The 14,667-nt window shown below is 43.8% G+C and overlaps 1 protein-coding gene across 1 annotated transcript in view; it reads right to left on the bottom strand.

Annotated features, from left to right (window-relative positions):
• CHAT (choline O-acetyltransferase) overlaps positions 1–12,770 on the bottom strand; it is an 84,143-nt gene extending 71,373 nt beyond the window's left edge. Inside the window, exon 1 of the mRNA XM_079793967.1 lies at positions 12,723–12,770. The gene's annotated coding sequence lies outside the window, so the exon portion shown is untranslated. The remainder of the gene's footprint in view (positions 1–12,722) is intronic.
• Between the last annotated feature and the right edge of the window lie 1,897 nt (positions 12,771–14,667).

The following is a 14,667-nucleotide window of genomic DNA, read 5'->3' as shown; positions in this document are numbered from 1 at the left end:
ATTAATGGAGGCCAAAAATAGACTCAAGGCAGCTCAGGCAGGTTTTGCCACCAAATGAATTAGGTCAACACAGGTCTTCCAGCCTCATGAGTCACCAGCCGTCTTTTGGCTTTCGTTGCTTTTGAGATTTCGAAGTTGCTGATTAGGGATTGTGGATCTGCACTTGTCCCCCGACAGGCTCTGAGAGGTTAAGTGAGCGAAGATCACGGAGCCAGGAGGTGGCAGAGCCGGGGCTCCGGGCCAGGCCTTCCGGTTCCAGCCCCGGCTCGGCCTGTGCGGCGCTGGCAGGGCACCCGGGCTGCAGGACGGCCCTCTGTAGGAGCAGCCAGGGTGCGGCGCCGAGAGACGGCGCTCAAAGCAAAGATGGCCAGAAAGGAGGCGTTCCAGTCATCACAGGAGAACCCCGCCAGGGCTCCCGGTGGCTCGGAGAACCAGTCCCTGTCTCCACCCAGGGCAGGGCTCCGGGTAAGGGATTTTCAGACACAACATCCCACTCGGTCTCACCTTTGTGGTTTCTAAGGAAACAGGACCCTGGGCCCATCTCTCAGCACAGACTGCCTTTGCCTCGGGCCTTGCTCTGTCTTGACTGTGTCCAACACTCCATCTAAACGTGTTCCTATATCCTGCTCTTACCCCAAACCCTCAGCCGCCTCGGCACCCCTCTGGCAGGAGGCCCACAGCTGCCCAGGTGCAGCCCCCCTTGCTGCAGCAGGTTCACAACCCAACTCTAATGGCGTGGCCCTCGTGGTCTTTGTCAAACGGGGTTTGCCTTCACTGATGAATAGGATTCCTCACGTCCGAGTCTCCAAGCCCTTTCACTCAGTTTCCCTAACCCCCATGAAGGCCGGCACCAGAGGTGTGATTACGGGGCCTGTTTTACTGATGGAGAAGCGGCTCGTGTTGGCAATCGTGGAGCAAGACCTCAGAGCCAGTGAATGCTACAGCCAGACGCCACGCCAGGCTACTCCCTCCTTCTGTGGCCTCCTGGAAAGCCGCCCAGGCGATGGTTTCAGCCTGTCACGCCCTGAGCAGCCGGGGCCTACATCCCATCGGCTGTGGTCCTCAGGCGGCAGGCTGTAGCCAGGGCTTCATGTAAGCATCTCGATTTCTTCTGAAAACGAGAAAGCCTGAAGAGCCAGGGCCCTCTTGTCCACCTGGCGACAGCGTGCTGGGCTGCGGTCAGCTTGGACGGCACACACGGTCAGCAGCTTCCCACAGGCCCATCGAGCTCCCACGCTCCTTTCGGTCTCCTGCATCCTTGCATCCCCCGAAGGCATCTGAGCTGTGACCTCTGCTCTGCAGTGTCTGCCGAGGGGGCAACGATCCCGGCTTGCTGCCAGGCACAGGCATCTCCATGTGCCGAGAGCCTGCCAGGTGCTGCAGCGTGCCGGACATTAGCGAGCCTGTGAGGAAGGTGGTTTGAGCGCCATCGTACAGGTATGGAAATCGAGGTGTGGCGAGGCTTGGTGACCTGTGCCAACCTGCAGAGAGGGGCAGCGCCTTGCCTGGATAGGTCTGCCTTCTGCCGGAGCCTGCTTTTTCCGCGGCTGTGCCCAGACCTCGCTCCACGGCTCCTGCAGGCAACAGCATCTCCAGCTCATCACCTGCCTCCAGTCGTTGCTGCAGGGATGCGCAGGGAGTGTGACTTGGGCACAGCCCAGGTTTTCATGGGAGAAACCAGGGCAGACCTGGGGAATATGGGGCGGGTCTGGCTTTTCCCTCGAACTTACCCACTGAGGAACTATGGGGAGAGAGCTCCGTGGCACATCAAGTCTCACGTCTAGCGCCAGGGCTGGGCAGGGGAAGGGCTCAGGACTGCGGGGCCTGCTCCCCGGGGTTGACCACAGGGTTCCTTTCCAAGAGGAGACCCGAGACAGATGGGAAAAATGCCACCTCCACGTAATCATGTGAGAAGCACCGAGGCAGGGGAGGAGGGTCGGGCCTGAGACAGGGCAGCCACAGTGGCCAGACCAGGACAGGGGGGACGAGGTGGCCGGCCTGGGAGCTGTGCTTGCAGGCACAGGACTCTGACCGCCATCCCGGATCCGAGCTGGACGAGGTTTGAAGCAGCAGGTCCCCCAGTCTGACAGAGCCAGCTGTGCTTCAGTTCTTTCAGAAACGCAGCGTAGGGGCGAGGCAGGAGCTGTTTGGTGCAATAAGGGAACAGAAGCCATGCCTACAGCAGTGCCCGCCCCCTTTGCAGGAAACTGGCCAGTGCTTGGCTGCGGGTTCCTGCGTGGGCAGCAGCGTCCCCCAAAGGGCTTGTTAAAATGCACAGTAGGGGCTGCAGCACCAGCACCCTCTGGCTCCGTGGGTTTGGATTTGTATTTCTACCAAGTTCCCAGCAGGGCTTCCTTTGCCCTGGCCTGGAATGATCTCCTGTCTTCCCAGAACAGGCTGCTGCCACTGTCCTGAAGGAGCCCATTGCTGGTCTCTGCTGCCACCGTCTGGTCACGCTGCAGAATGACATGCTGTGCCTCCAATGTGGCAGTTCCATCTGCCTCTTCATTTTAATTTTTATTTCACGAAAAATGCCTTCACTGGGATAAATTATTTTCCTTGTAAATTTCCCAGTGAAGATTTGACTTGTGCATTGGGCTTTTAAAGTCATCAAATTTTGCCAATATAACTTCTACCTCTGTGCGTTTTCTTTAGGAGTCATTGTTATTATTTATGCATCCATTTCTTTAGTCCATTAAAATTTTAATCTATGCTATTTTACCTATTGTATTTCAAATTGACTATTTTTAAAAAATTTCTCCCCCCACCCAGGCAATTTGGTCAAAGTGTCGGTGGAGTTAAAATGGCAGAGTCAAATGCCACTTCAGGATTATGAGCTTTCAGACACCCACAAGGAGCTGGGCAAGGCTGGAGTGCGATGGCTGGGTGGCGAGGGAGGGTGGAGGGGAGCCTGCACATCTGTCGTCTCGCGGCTCTCAGCCTGAACTGGAGCTCATCCCCTCAGCAGCAGCATCCCAAGCAGAGGGAACAGCATGAGACAAGGTTAGCTGCGGGCTCAGCGGCCTGTATTACGGATTTGAATTTGCTTCTTATTTTATTTTACTCTTGTTGGGTCCCTGAGTCTTCTTTGCCTTGCTTGAAATAGACACAGTACCTTCATCCCTCGTCCTGTGTGTTTACCTGTTCCTCTGAGTGATGGGGACACAGAGGAAACCAGCCAGGGCTCCTGCTCTCCAGGTTCCAGACCCCACAGCCTCTCCTCGTACGTCGTGGTGATGCAATCACTCACTGTATCCTCTCTTGTCCATGATCATATTCGCCTCTCACGGCTCACCTTTCCGTGGCTTCCTGCTCTGTGAGTCTCCCCACCGATGGTGGCAGCATTAGCAGCTCCCTCTGTTGCTGCTTGGGACACGAGTCAGTTGAATGAATGAATGACCTAGACAGGGGTGGTCACTTCCTGGTTATTTCACTGAGTTGATCCATTGATTTGCTATTGAGTCATGAGAGTCAAAAAGAAAAAAAGAAAAAAAAAAGAAAGGAGCAAAAGGGATCTTGGTAGCAGTTGTATCTCCTTTTGCAGCCCAGAGCAGAGACCAGCTGCCAGCCTGCCAGATTCTAGGATGCCTCCCTGCCCACCGCACCCACCCTGACAGGCTCCGGGAGGGTTTGAGAAGTACATGACTCCAGAAGAGCAAGGCCACTGGTTGTGGAGTCAGGAAGACCTGGTGACATCCACCCTGTCCCTGTCTTTCCCTCCAGTGCACAGCCTGCCTCCACCCTCGCCACCTGCCTCTCCTACCTTCCTGTGCTCCCCTGCAAATGGGCAGGATTACAGTCCACAACTCAGGTGTACAAGAAGCACGAATGTCCTTTATTCTAATTCCAACCCCGACTCTGCGGCAGTGAGGGAATCCTAACCTTAGCCAACACAGATTCTACTCCCTCTCCTATGGCTGAGACTAAAATTTGGTGAAGACAGAGATTCTGGTCCTTAGTGTCATTTGCGAATGCAGGTCATAAGGGCGGGGAGAAAAGCATCCTTCATCCCTGTTGCGTGGTCTCTCAGGGTCCGGCTGCCTTCCTGTCTCCTTCTGTGATGATCTTGGCTTTCAGGAATCCATCGCTCCACCCTGCCCAACTTCTTGTGGGTGTCTGAACAGCTGGCTCCATTTCCCCAGGGCTGTTCCTCCTCCTGGGAAGTCATTGCCCTCCTTTTTGGTCTGGTTAACTCTGGTTTACCCTTAGGATCAGAGGGTAGTCTCTACTCCATGGCTTTCCTCTCCCTACTGCTGCTGGGCTAAGAGGTTGGTTCCCTACCTCTGTACTTCATCTCTACCCCCATCCAGAAGGTGAGAGGCTGCCCAAGATCCCCTCTGCTTAGACATCTAAATTAGCCACTCATTGTAAGACTGCCTCTGCTGCTTCTCCAAGGTCTGTACTAGGAGGTATGTGTAGCTTGTCCCTGCTCACAGACTCCACAGACTTCTCTGGATTCTGATGCCAGAGAGCAACATGCAGGATCACTCTCTTTAAGACCCACCCAAATCTATACGCTTATTCTTCCCCTGATAGCCTAAGGAAGGGTGGAATCCTTACTCTTTCTTATTCATGTTTTTATCCTAAATTCATTGCCTATGTCATCTAAGGGCCTTCTTAGCTGTTGAAATTTAAAGTCAGGGAAAGGCCCCTTTTTATTATAATCTGCTTGTGGTCGTCCCTCCTTCTGTGTGGCTAAGAGCGCATAATGGTAAAGCTCTGGGCAAAGTGAGGCAGAAATAGTCAGGGAAAAATGTTATCCTCCTACTGCCTCATGGCACTTTGACTCCCTAGACCCCAAGATCTCACCTACATTAGCTGGTGGCTGCTCAAACCCATGGCTATTGCCATGAGCTTGCGCCAACTGGTGTTATTCCACTCCTGGGAGTATAATCTCTGTTCCTCAGTCTCTGACTAGGGACCCAACTTCTTAGACTATCCTACTTCCTTCTTATTTCATTTGCTTTTCACTCACTTAGACCTGTACAACCCCTTTTCTTCTAGTGTGTCTGTTGATCCCTTAGTTAGAAGGCCTTCCATGGTGGCTGAGATGGATCAGTTAGACTTGCACTAGAGGTTAAACTCCACGATTAAGCTGAAGTGGGTCAATATATCTAAGGTGACCAAGATAGGAAATACTGGGCAGAGCAGGGTGAACCACTAACTCTAGATCATGTTCTTATTAATAAGCTAAAATTGTTCTAACAGGACAATCATCAATTGTATGGCTTTAAAGAATAGAGAATTTTCTCTCTCACACTAAGGCCCCAAATAAATATTACAAGTCAACAGGAGGTTCTGCTCCATGTGGTCATTCAGAGATCTATTTTCTTTTCATCCTTTATCCTCCATCATCCTACAAGTAAGTGGTTCTCAAACTTGACTTTAATTAAAATCACTAGAGGAGATTTAAAAATCCAGGTGTTTATAGTAGGGAATTTTAATGCGGCATTTATATCGATGGATGGATCATCCAGACTGAAAATCAACAAGGAAATAATAGCCTTAAAAGATAACTAAATCCAGACAAATTTAATTGATATTTTTAGAATATTTCACCCCAATGTAGTAGAATATACATTCTTTCCAAGCGTACATGGAAAATTTTTCAGGTTAGATCACATGTTAAGCAACAAAATAAGTCTCAATAAATTTATGAAAATTGAAATTGTACCAAGCATCTCCTCTGATCATAATGGTATGAAACTAGAAATCAGTTAAAAGAAGAAAACTGAAAACCATAAACACATAGAGGCTAAGTAACATATTACTACACAATGAATGGGTTAACAATGAGGTCAAGCAAGAAATCAAAAGATACCTTAAAACAAATGAACATGAAAACACAATGACCCCAAATTTATGGAAAACAGTGAAAATAGTCCTAAGAGGAAAAATCATAGCAATACAGGCCTATTCCAAGAAACAAAAAAAATCTAAAAACAAAACAAAACAAAAAAAATCCAAACTTACAGCTAGAGAAACTAGAATAAAAAAATAAACAAACAACAACAAAAAAAGACCAAAGTGAGTGGAAAGAAGGACATAATAAAGATCAGGAAAAAAAAAGAGTCTATTAAAAAATACAAAAGATCAATGAAACCAGGAGCTGGTTCTTTGAAAAGATAAGATTGATAAACCTTTTACCAGACTTATCAAGAAAAAAGACAGAGAGGACCCAAATAAAGAAAATCAAAAATAAAAAAGAAGTAACAACTGACATCACAGAAATACAAAACATTATAAGAAAATATTACAAACATTATATGACAAAAAATTGGACAATCTGGGAAAAATGGATAAAATTCCTTTAAAAATTAAATCTTCCAAAATTCAATCAAGAAGAAACAGAAATCTGATTACAACTAATGAAATTGTAGCAGTAATCCCCAAACTCCCAGCAAGCAAAAGTCCTTTACTGGATGGCTTTACAGCTGAATTTTACCAAACATTAAAAGAAGAACCAAACCCTACACTTAAACTATTACAAAAAAATTCAAGAGGAGGGAAGACTCCCAAGCTCATTTTCTGAGAATAGCATTATCCTAATTTTAAAAACAAATAAAGACACTACAAAGAAAGAAAAGTGTAGGCCAATATCACTGATAAACAAAGGTGCTAAAATCCTCAACAAAATATTAGCAAACTGAATCCAGCATTATTTTTAAAAGATCATACACCATGGGGATGCAAAGTTGGTACAATATACACAGGTCAATTAACATGATACACCACTTAAACAAAATGAAAGATAAAAATTATACAATCATACTAATAGATACAGACGCATTTGACAAAATACAGCATCCATTTATGATAAAAACTCAGCAAAGTGGGAATAGCAAAAACATACTTCAACATAATAAAGGCCATTTATGCAAACTCATAGCCAACATCATATACTCAACAGACAAAAACTAAAAGTATTTTCCTTAAGATCAGGAACAAGACAGAGATTTCTGCTTTCACCTGTCTTATTCAACATAGTACTCAAAGACCAAGCCATAGAAATAAGACACGAAGAAAAAATAAAGGCATCTAAATTGGAAAAGGAAGAAGTAAATTGTAATTATTTGCAGATGACATGACACTGTATTTAGAGAACAGTAAATATTCTACCAGAAAACTACTAGAGCTGATAAATGAAAGCAGGAAACAAAATTAACATTCAGAAATCAGTTGCATTTTTATACACCAACTAGAGACCCAGTGCACAAGATTCATGCACTCAGGGGGGGTCCCTCAGCCCAGCCTGCACCCTCTCACAGTCCGGGAGCCCTTGGGGGATGTTCAATTGACAGCTTAGGCCCGCTCCCCCTAAGCCAGCAGTCGGACATCCTTAGTGCTGCCCTGGAGGCGGGAGAGGCTCCCACCGCGGCCGCTGCACTTGCCAGCCATGTGGCTTCTGGCTAAGCGGTGCTCCCCTTGTGGGAGCACACTGACCACCAGGGGGCAGCTCCTGTGTTGAGCATCTGCCTTCTGCCAAAATTTATAAAGAACTCAAACAAGTTAACCCCAGAAAAAACACACCCAATTAAAAAGTGGTCAGTGCATGTCATAGTGACCGGTCGTTCCACTGTTCAGTCAATTTGATATTAGCCTTTTATTATATAGGATAATGAACTTTCAGAAAGGGAAACTAAGAAAACATTTCTATTTATAGTTGCATCAAAAAAAAATAATAAACTACCAATGAATAAATTTAACAAAGGAGGTAAAAGAACTGTACTAAAAAAATTGTAAGATATTGAAGAAAGAAATTAAAGAAGATACAAATAAATGGAAGCATATACCATGCCCATGGACAGAAAGAATAAACATCATTAAAATGTCCATACTGCCTAAAGCAATCCATAGATTCAACTCAACTCCTATCAAGATACCAATGGTGAATTTCAAAGAACTAGAACAAATATTCCAAAAATTTATATGAAACCACAAAAAACCCTGAATAGCAACAGCAGTCTTCATAAAGAAAAACAAAGTTGGAGGTATTACATTACCTGATATTAACCAATACTACAGCGCCATAGTCATCAAAAAAGCATGTACTGGCATAAAACCAGACATATAGATTAACAGAACAGAATAGAGAGCCCAGAAATAAAACCACGCCTATATGGTCAGTTAATAAATGACAAAGGAGGTAATAACATATTATGAGGTAAAGACAGGCTATTTAATAAATGGTGTTTGGAAAAATTGAACAGATACAGAAAAGAAGACTACCCTCTTAAACCATTTACAAGAATAAACTCAAAATGGATTAAAGACTTAAATGCAAGACTCAAAATCATAAAACTCCTGGAAGTAAACACAGGCAGTAAAATCTATGAACTTTTTTCTTAGAAATGTTTTCTAATATATCTCCTCAGGCAAGGGAAACAGAAGAAAAACAAATAAACGGGACTACATCCAAATAAAAAGGTTTGCATGACAAAGGAAACCATCAACAAAATGAAAAGACAGCCTACTCAGTGGGAGAAGATATTCGCCAATGATACATCTGATAAGGGATTGATATCCAAAATTTATAAAGAACTCAAACAAGTTAACCCCAGAAAAAACACACCCAATTAAAAAATGGTCAGAAGCTTGATGTGGTGTGAACCTGCCACCTTAACCTGGCATGCCTGATCAGGCACCCCCAGACAACTGGCTCTGCTGCTAGCCACAGGCACACCTGCCACTGCTGATGCGACCTGGCCCACCTGGACCTGCTGCAGGACCCAATGCTCCTGGACACACAGAACTGCCACCATAACCAAGTGAGCCTGACCCAGTGTTCCAAGAAGACTGGATCCCACTGTGACCTGACACCCTCAGACGCCCAGACCTGCCACCATGACTGGCACACCTGACCCAGCACCCTGTAAGACCAGACAAGCTAAAATGGGGAGACAAACAACCCCAAAATGAAAGAAAAGTAGGATTTGCCAAAAAAAGGAACTAAATGAAATGGAGGCAAGTAATTTGTCAAATATAGAGTTCAAAGCAATGGTTATAAGAAAGCTCAAACAAGTTAGGGAGAACTAAGCAATTTAATGAGATTGTAAGAAACTTAGTGGTAACTTCATAAGCATGAAAAAAGATGTAGAAATGATGTATAAGAATCAATCAGAAATGAAGAATAATATAGCTGAAATAAAGAATATCCTGGAAGAATGCAACAGTAGCTTAGAAGAAGCTGAAGACCGAATCAACAAATTAGAAGACAAAGTAGAAAAAATACCCAATCAGAGCAGCAATTAGAAAAATAATTAGAAAGCAGGAGGATAGTTTAAGGGAGCTTTGGGACAACATAAAATGTAATAACACCTTCATCACAGGGGTACCAGAAGGAAAAGCAGCTGAGCAAGAAATAGAGAAATTGTTTGAAGAAATAATGACAGAAACTTCCTTAATCTGGTGAAGGGAAAAGTCACACAAGTTCAAGAAACACAGAGTCCCAATCAAGATGAACCCAAAAGACCCACACTTACTGGTAGACACATCATAATTAAAATGGCAAATGATAAAGACAGAAATAATCTTAAAGGCAGCAAGAGAGAAACAGAAAGTTACCTACCAGGGAGCTCCTATTACACTGTCAGTGGATTTGTCAATAGAAACACTTCAGGCCAGCAGGGAGTGGCATAAAGTATAGGAAGTAATGAAAAGCAAGGGACTGAGTGCAGACTCTTCTATCCAGAAAGGCTATCATTCAAAATTGAAGGTGAAATAAAGAACTTCACAGACACAAAAAAAAGGCTAAAAGAGTTTATTACCACCAAACCAGCACTGCAAGAAATGCTAAAGAATGTAAGAATAAAAAATAGAGAGAAAGGAGCACAGGCATAAAGACTAAAAATAGCTATAAATAAGTACCTATAAAATAATAATCTTAAATGTAAATGACTTAAATGCTCCAATCAAATGACTTGGGGTTGCTAAATGGTTAAGAAAACATGACCCATATATATGCTGTCTAGAGGATATCCTCATCAGAACAAAAGACTCACACAGGATGAAAATGCCGGGATGGGTAAAAAATTTCCATGCAAATAGAAATGAAGAAAATCTGAAGTAGTAACACACATATTTGACAAAATAGACGTCAAAAGAAAGGCCATAAGAAAGGACAACAAAGGTCACTACATAATATTAAAGGGATTGATACAACAAGGGGATATAACCCTGGCAAACATATGTGCACCCAATATAGAAGCACCCAAATATCTATTTTAAAAAAAACAAAAAAAACTTCTGGAAGGATTTAAGGGAGAGATCAACAGTAGGGGTCTTTAATACCCCACTAACATCACTGGATAGATCTTCCAGACCAAAAAAAAAAAATCAACAAGAAAATAGTAATCCTTAATGACACACTAGGTCAGATGGAATAATTGACATTTACAGAACATTTCACTCAAAAGTTATAGAATATACATTCTTCTCAAGTGCACACAGTACATTCTCAAAGATAGACCACATATTAAGACAACCTAAGTATCTAAAAGTTCAAGAAGATTAAAATCATATCAAGTATCTTCTTGGATCACAAAGCATGCAACTAGAAATAAACTACAATAAAGACATTCAAAAACATGGAGGTTAAATAGCATGTTAGTAAACAATGATTGGGATACCAGTGAGATCAAGGGATAAATAAAAAACTTCCTGGAAACAAATGAAAATGAACATATAACAACCCTAAATCTATGGGACACAATGAAAGCAGTCCAGAGAGGGAAGTTCATAGCACTACAGGCATACCTCAAAATAAATAAATAAATAAATAATAAATAAAAATAGAAATAAAAGAAAAATTTCTAATAAACTATCTACCCTTACAACTTAAAGAATTAGAGAACAATAAGAAAAGCCCAGAGTAAGTAGAAGGAAGGAAATAAAGATCAGAGTGGAAATAAATGACATACAGACTAAAAAAGCAATACAATGAAACCAAAAGCTGATTCTTTGAAAAGATAAACAGGATTGATGAACCATTAGGCAAACTCATCAAATAACAAAGAGAGAAGACCCAAATAAATAAAATCAGAAACAAAAGAGGTGAAATATCATCTGACACCACAGAAATACAAAGGATTATAAGAAAATACTTTGAACAACTATATGCTAACAAGCTGGACAATGTGGATGAAATGGACAAATTCTTAAAAAAATACAATCTTCTAAAACTGAATCAGGAAGAATCAGAAAACCTGAATAGGCTAATAACAACTGATGAAACAGAAGCAGTAAAACAAAGCAAACAAACAAAAAAAAAACTCCTAGCAAACAAAAGCCCTGGTCTGGATGGCTTCACAAGGGGTTTTACCAAACCTTCAAAGAACAACTAACACCTATCCTCCTCAAACTATTCTAAAAAATCCAAGAGAAAGGAACACTTTCAAGCTCTTTTTATGAGGCTGCATTATCCTAATTCCAAAACCAGATAAAGACATGACAAAGAAAGAGAATTACAGGCCAGTATCCCTGATGAACATAGATGCTAAAATCCTCAACAAAATATTAGCAAATCAGATCCAGCAATATATTAAAAAGATCATACACCATGACCAAGTTGGATTTATTCCAAGCATGCAAGGCTGGTACAATATTCACAAATATATAAACATGATACATCACATAAACACATTGAAAGACAAAAATCACATGATCATATCAATAGATGCAGAAAAAGCATTCAACAAAATCTAACACCCATTTTTGATAAAAACTCTCAGCAAAGTGGGACTAAAGAGAACATACTCAACATAATAAAGGCCATATATGACAGACCTACAGCCAACATCATACTCAATGGGAAAAAACTGAAACCATTTCCCATAAGAACAGGAACAAGACTGCTTTCATCACTCCTATTCAATATAGTACTGGAAGTCTCAGCCACAGCAATCAGACAAGAAGAAATAAAAGGAAGCCAAATTGGAAAGGAGGAAGTAAAGCTCTATTATTCCCAGATGACATGATATTGTACATAGAAAATCCTAGGCTTCACCAAAAAACTACTAGGTTTAATAAATGAATTTGGCAATGTAGTAGGATACAAAATGAACATTCAGAAATTGATGGCTTTTTTGTACACCAATAATGAATTCTCAGAAAGAGAAACTAAACAAACATCCCATTTATAATTGCAACAACAAAATTAAGATATTTAGGAATAAACTTAACCATGGAGGTATAAGACCTGTACTTCAAAAATTAAAGGACATTGTAAAAAGAGAGGGAGAGACAAAATGGTGGTGGAATAGACGGATGTGTCCTGAGCCTTGTCCCGGAGCAAATAGAGTGAGCGGCTGAAATGAGTGGAATTCAGCCCGAATTGGTGGAGACGCAGCTGGTGAGACAGTTTGCAGCCGGGAAGGGCAGAGTTCACCTGATAAAGGTGAAATCAAGGATCTAGGCAAGAGAGTCTGCCGGACCTCTGTGTCCAGAGGGTCAGGGAGAAACTACAGGGTGCCAAGCCGCATCCCTGAGGACAGGCAAAGCATCTGACTGAAAAAAAGGGACCACGGGACTGCGGGAGGTAGGGGATTTTGGACCTTGGAGTCTGGATTTTGGATCTGAGCTCAGAGGCAGCCCTAAAGGGCTGGCCGGGCCGCGCAGTGCCGGCAAGAGAGGAGCTTGGAGAGACACAGTCCCTATTCGCGCTGGGGCCTGTGCCTTTCTCCACTGAACCTAGTTCGTAGGACCTTTCGGATACACACACTAACCCGTGGCTGAGGTGCGGGAGAAGGTGTGGACTTGTGGAATCTGGGGAGAGTAGGTGTCGGTCCAAGAGAGGTGGTAGTGAGTCTAGTACTGAGTCATATCTAAGCCCCAGTCGCCAGTTTATCCTGAGAGATAGCCCCTCCCTCCAGTCTCCAGGCAGCCAATATAGCCACACCCAGATCACACCCTGAATAATACAAAAGAATCTGAATACTCCCTGAGGACATAGGAACTGGTCTAAAGAGAAATCTTTAGCCCCAGCACCTGGAAACTGAGAAAGAGTACAGTACAGAACAGACGAATGGAATCATAAGCCAGCCAAAGGAACGACACTCCACTTTTTTCACTTTTATTTTTTTTATTATCCCTTTTTTCTTTTTTTTCCTTCTTTTCTTCTTTGTTTTCCTGTTTTTGTTTGTTGCTTTTTTTATTTCTGTTCACATTATTTTTCCATCACTATTTTTTATTTGCTATTTTTAATTTTTATACCATTTTTGAAATCAATTTTTTTGTAAATTTATTATTTTTTCTTCTCATTCTCTTTCTTCTCATCCACTTATTCCCTTTCTACTTCCTCAATACTAAATTGAGGTCCTCCCCATATTCATCCAATTCTTAAACTTATTTTCACTATATAAGCTCAGCCTCTACAGATTCTGCCCCAATCCTCTTTGCTGAGTGTGTGGTGTTTGTATTTTTTTTTTCATTTATCTATTGGTTCTGTGGTGTCTTACATTGTATATATATTCTTCTTTTTATTCCTTTGTCTTTTATCCCTTATTTTTTTCTCTCTCTTCAATAGCATTTGTGCTCTCTTTTCTCTGCCCTATCTCTCTTTTCTCAGGTGGTCACTTATATTGGGGTTATTGGTGTCGTGAGTACATTTGTGCTTAGTTCCCTCTGTGTTGTGTCTTGTTGAGGCGAATTTTAGCCGGTCTGGCCAAGGGGCTTGAGAGCAAGCCACATAACCAGACACCTGGAGAGGAAACTCCATCCATGAACAGGTCAACAACACTCCAGACCCAACTACAGAGGCAGGAAGAATGCGGCAGTGAGGGAAAGAGCATGAGTGAGTGAGGGAGTAAAAGAGGAGCAATTGGACAGGTGGTGTGTGTGTGTGTGTGTGTGTGTGTGTGTGTGTGTGTGTGTGTATGAGAGAGAGAGAGAGAGAGAGAGAGAGAGAGAGAGAGAGGCACAGTTAGATCCCACAGGACCTTCAGGGGTAGGCTAATCAGGCTCACCTAACTAGGCAGCTTCTGCTACCATTGCAAACAGTACCAGAAGGCCAGCTTGTCCTTAGAGGCCTAGCCTTTTTGAAGGGGAGAGCTGCTGTAACTGGGTTCCCAGCCTCAACTCCACCCAGAGTGCCCTCAGATAACACCTGGGACTCTATAGCCACCCCTGCCAGGGACACACTACCTAGGCTGTGATCCCACGGTCAACAAGGCTCCAGCCACCCTGGGCGCAGGCTCCTGTGAGTTCGGAAGCAGGCTCCCCTCTGACCGGCCCAACGCTTTAGCCCAGGTCACTGCAACCACGTGAACAGCAGACACATGAGCAGCCCACTCCTATCCAAGGAGCAGCAGCCCCACGAGCAACCCACCACAGGCCTAAGAGCATCAGCTTCATGTGGCCTGCCCCTGTCCAAGGAGCAGCAGCTGTGTGAGCAGCCAGTTCTCCCGTCCAAGGAGCAGCAGCCTTGTGCAGTCCGCACTGGTCCGAGGAGCAGCACCCACACGCAGCCTGCACCTGTCTGATGAGAAGGAGCTGGGTGAGTGGCCCATCTCTGTCCGAGGGGCATCAACAGCATGAGCAGCTCACTCCCACGCGAGGAGCAGCAGCTGCATGAGCAGACCACCCCCTGTCCAAGGAGAAGCAGCTGCACGAGCAATCTGCCCCTGTCCAAGGAGCGGCAGCATCATGAGTAGCCCATCCCATCTGAGGAAT

This window comes from Cnephaeus nilssonii (assembly GCF_951640355.1).
Source record: "Cnephaeus nilssonii genome assembly, chromosome: 16".
Lineage (NCBI taxonomy): Eukaryota > Metazoa > Chordata > Mammalia > Chiroptera > Vespertilionidae > Cnephaeus > Cnephaeus nilssonii.
Note: the sequence above shows the minus strand (reverse complement) of the source record. Positions and strands in the feature narration are given on the sequence as shown.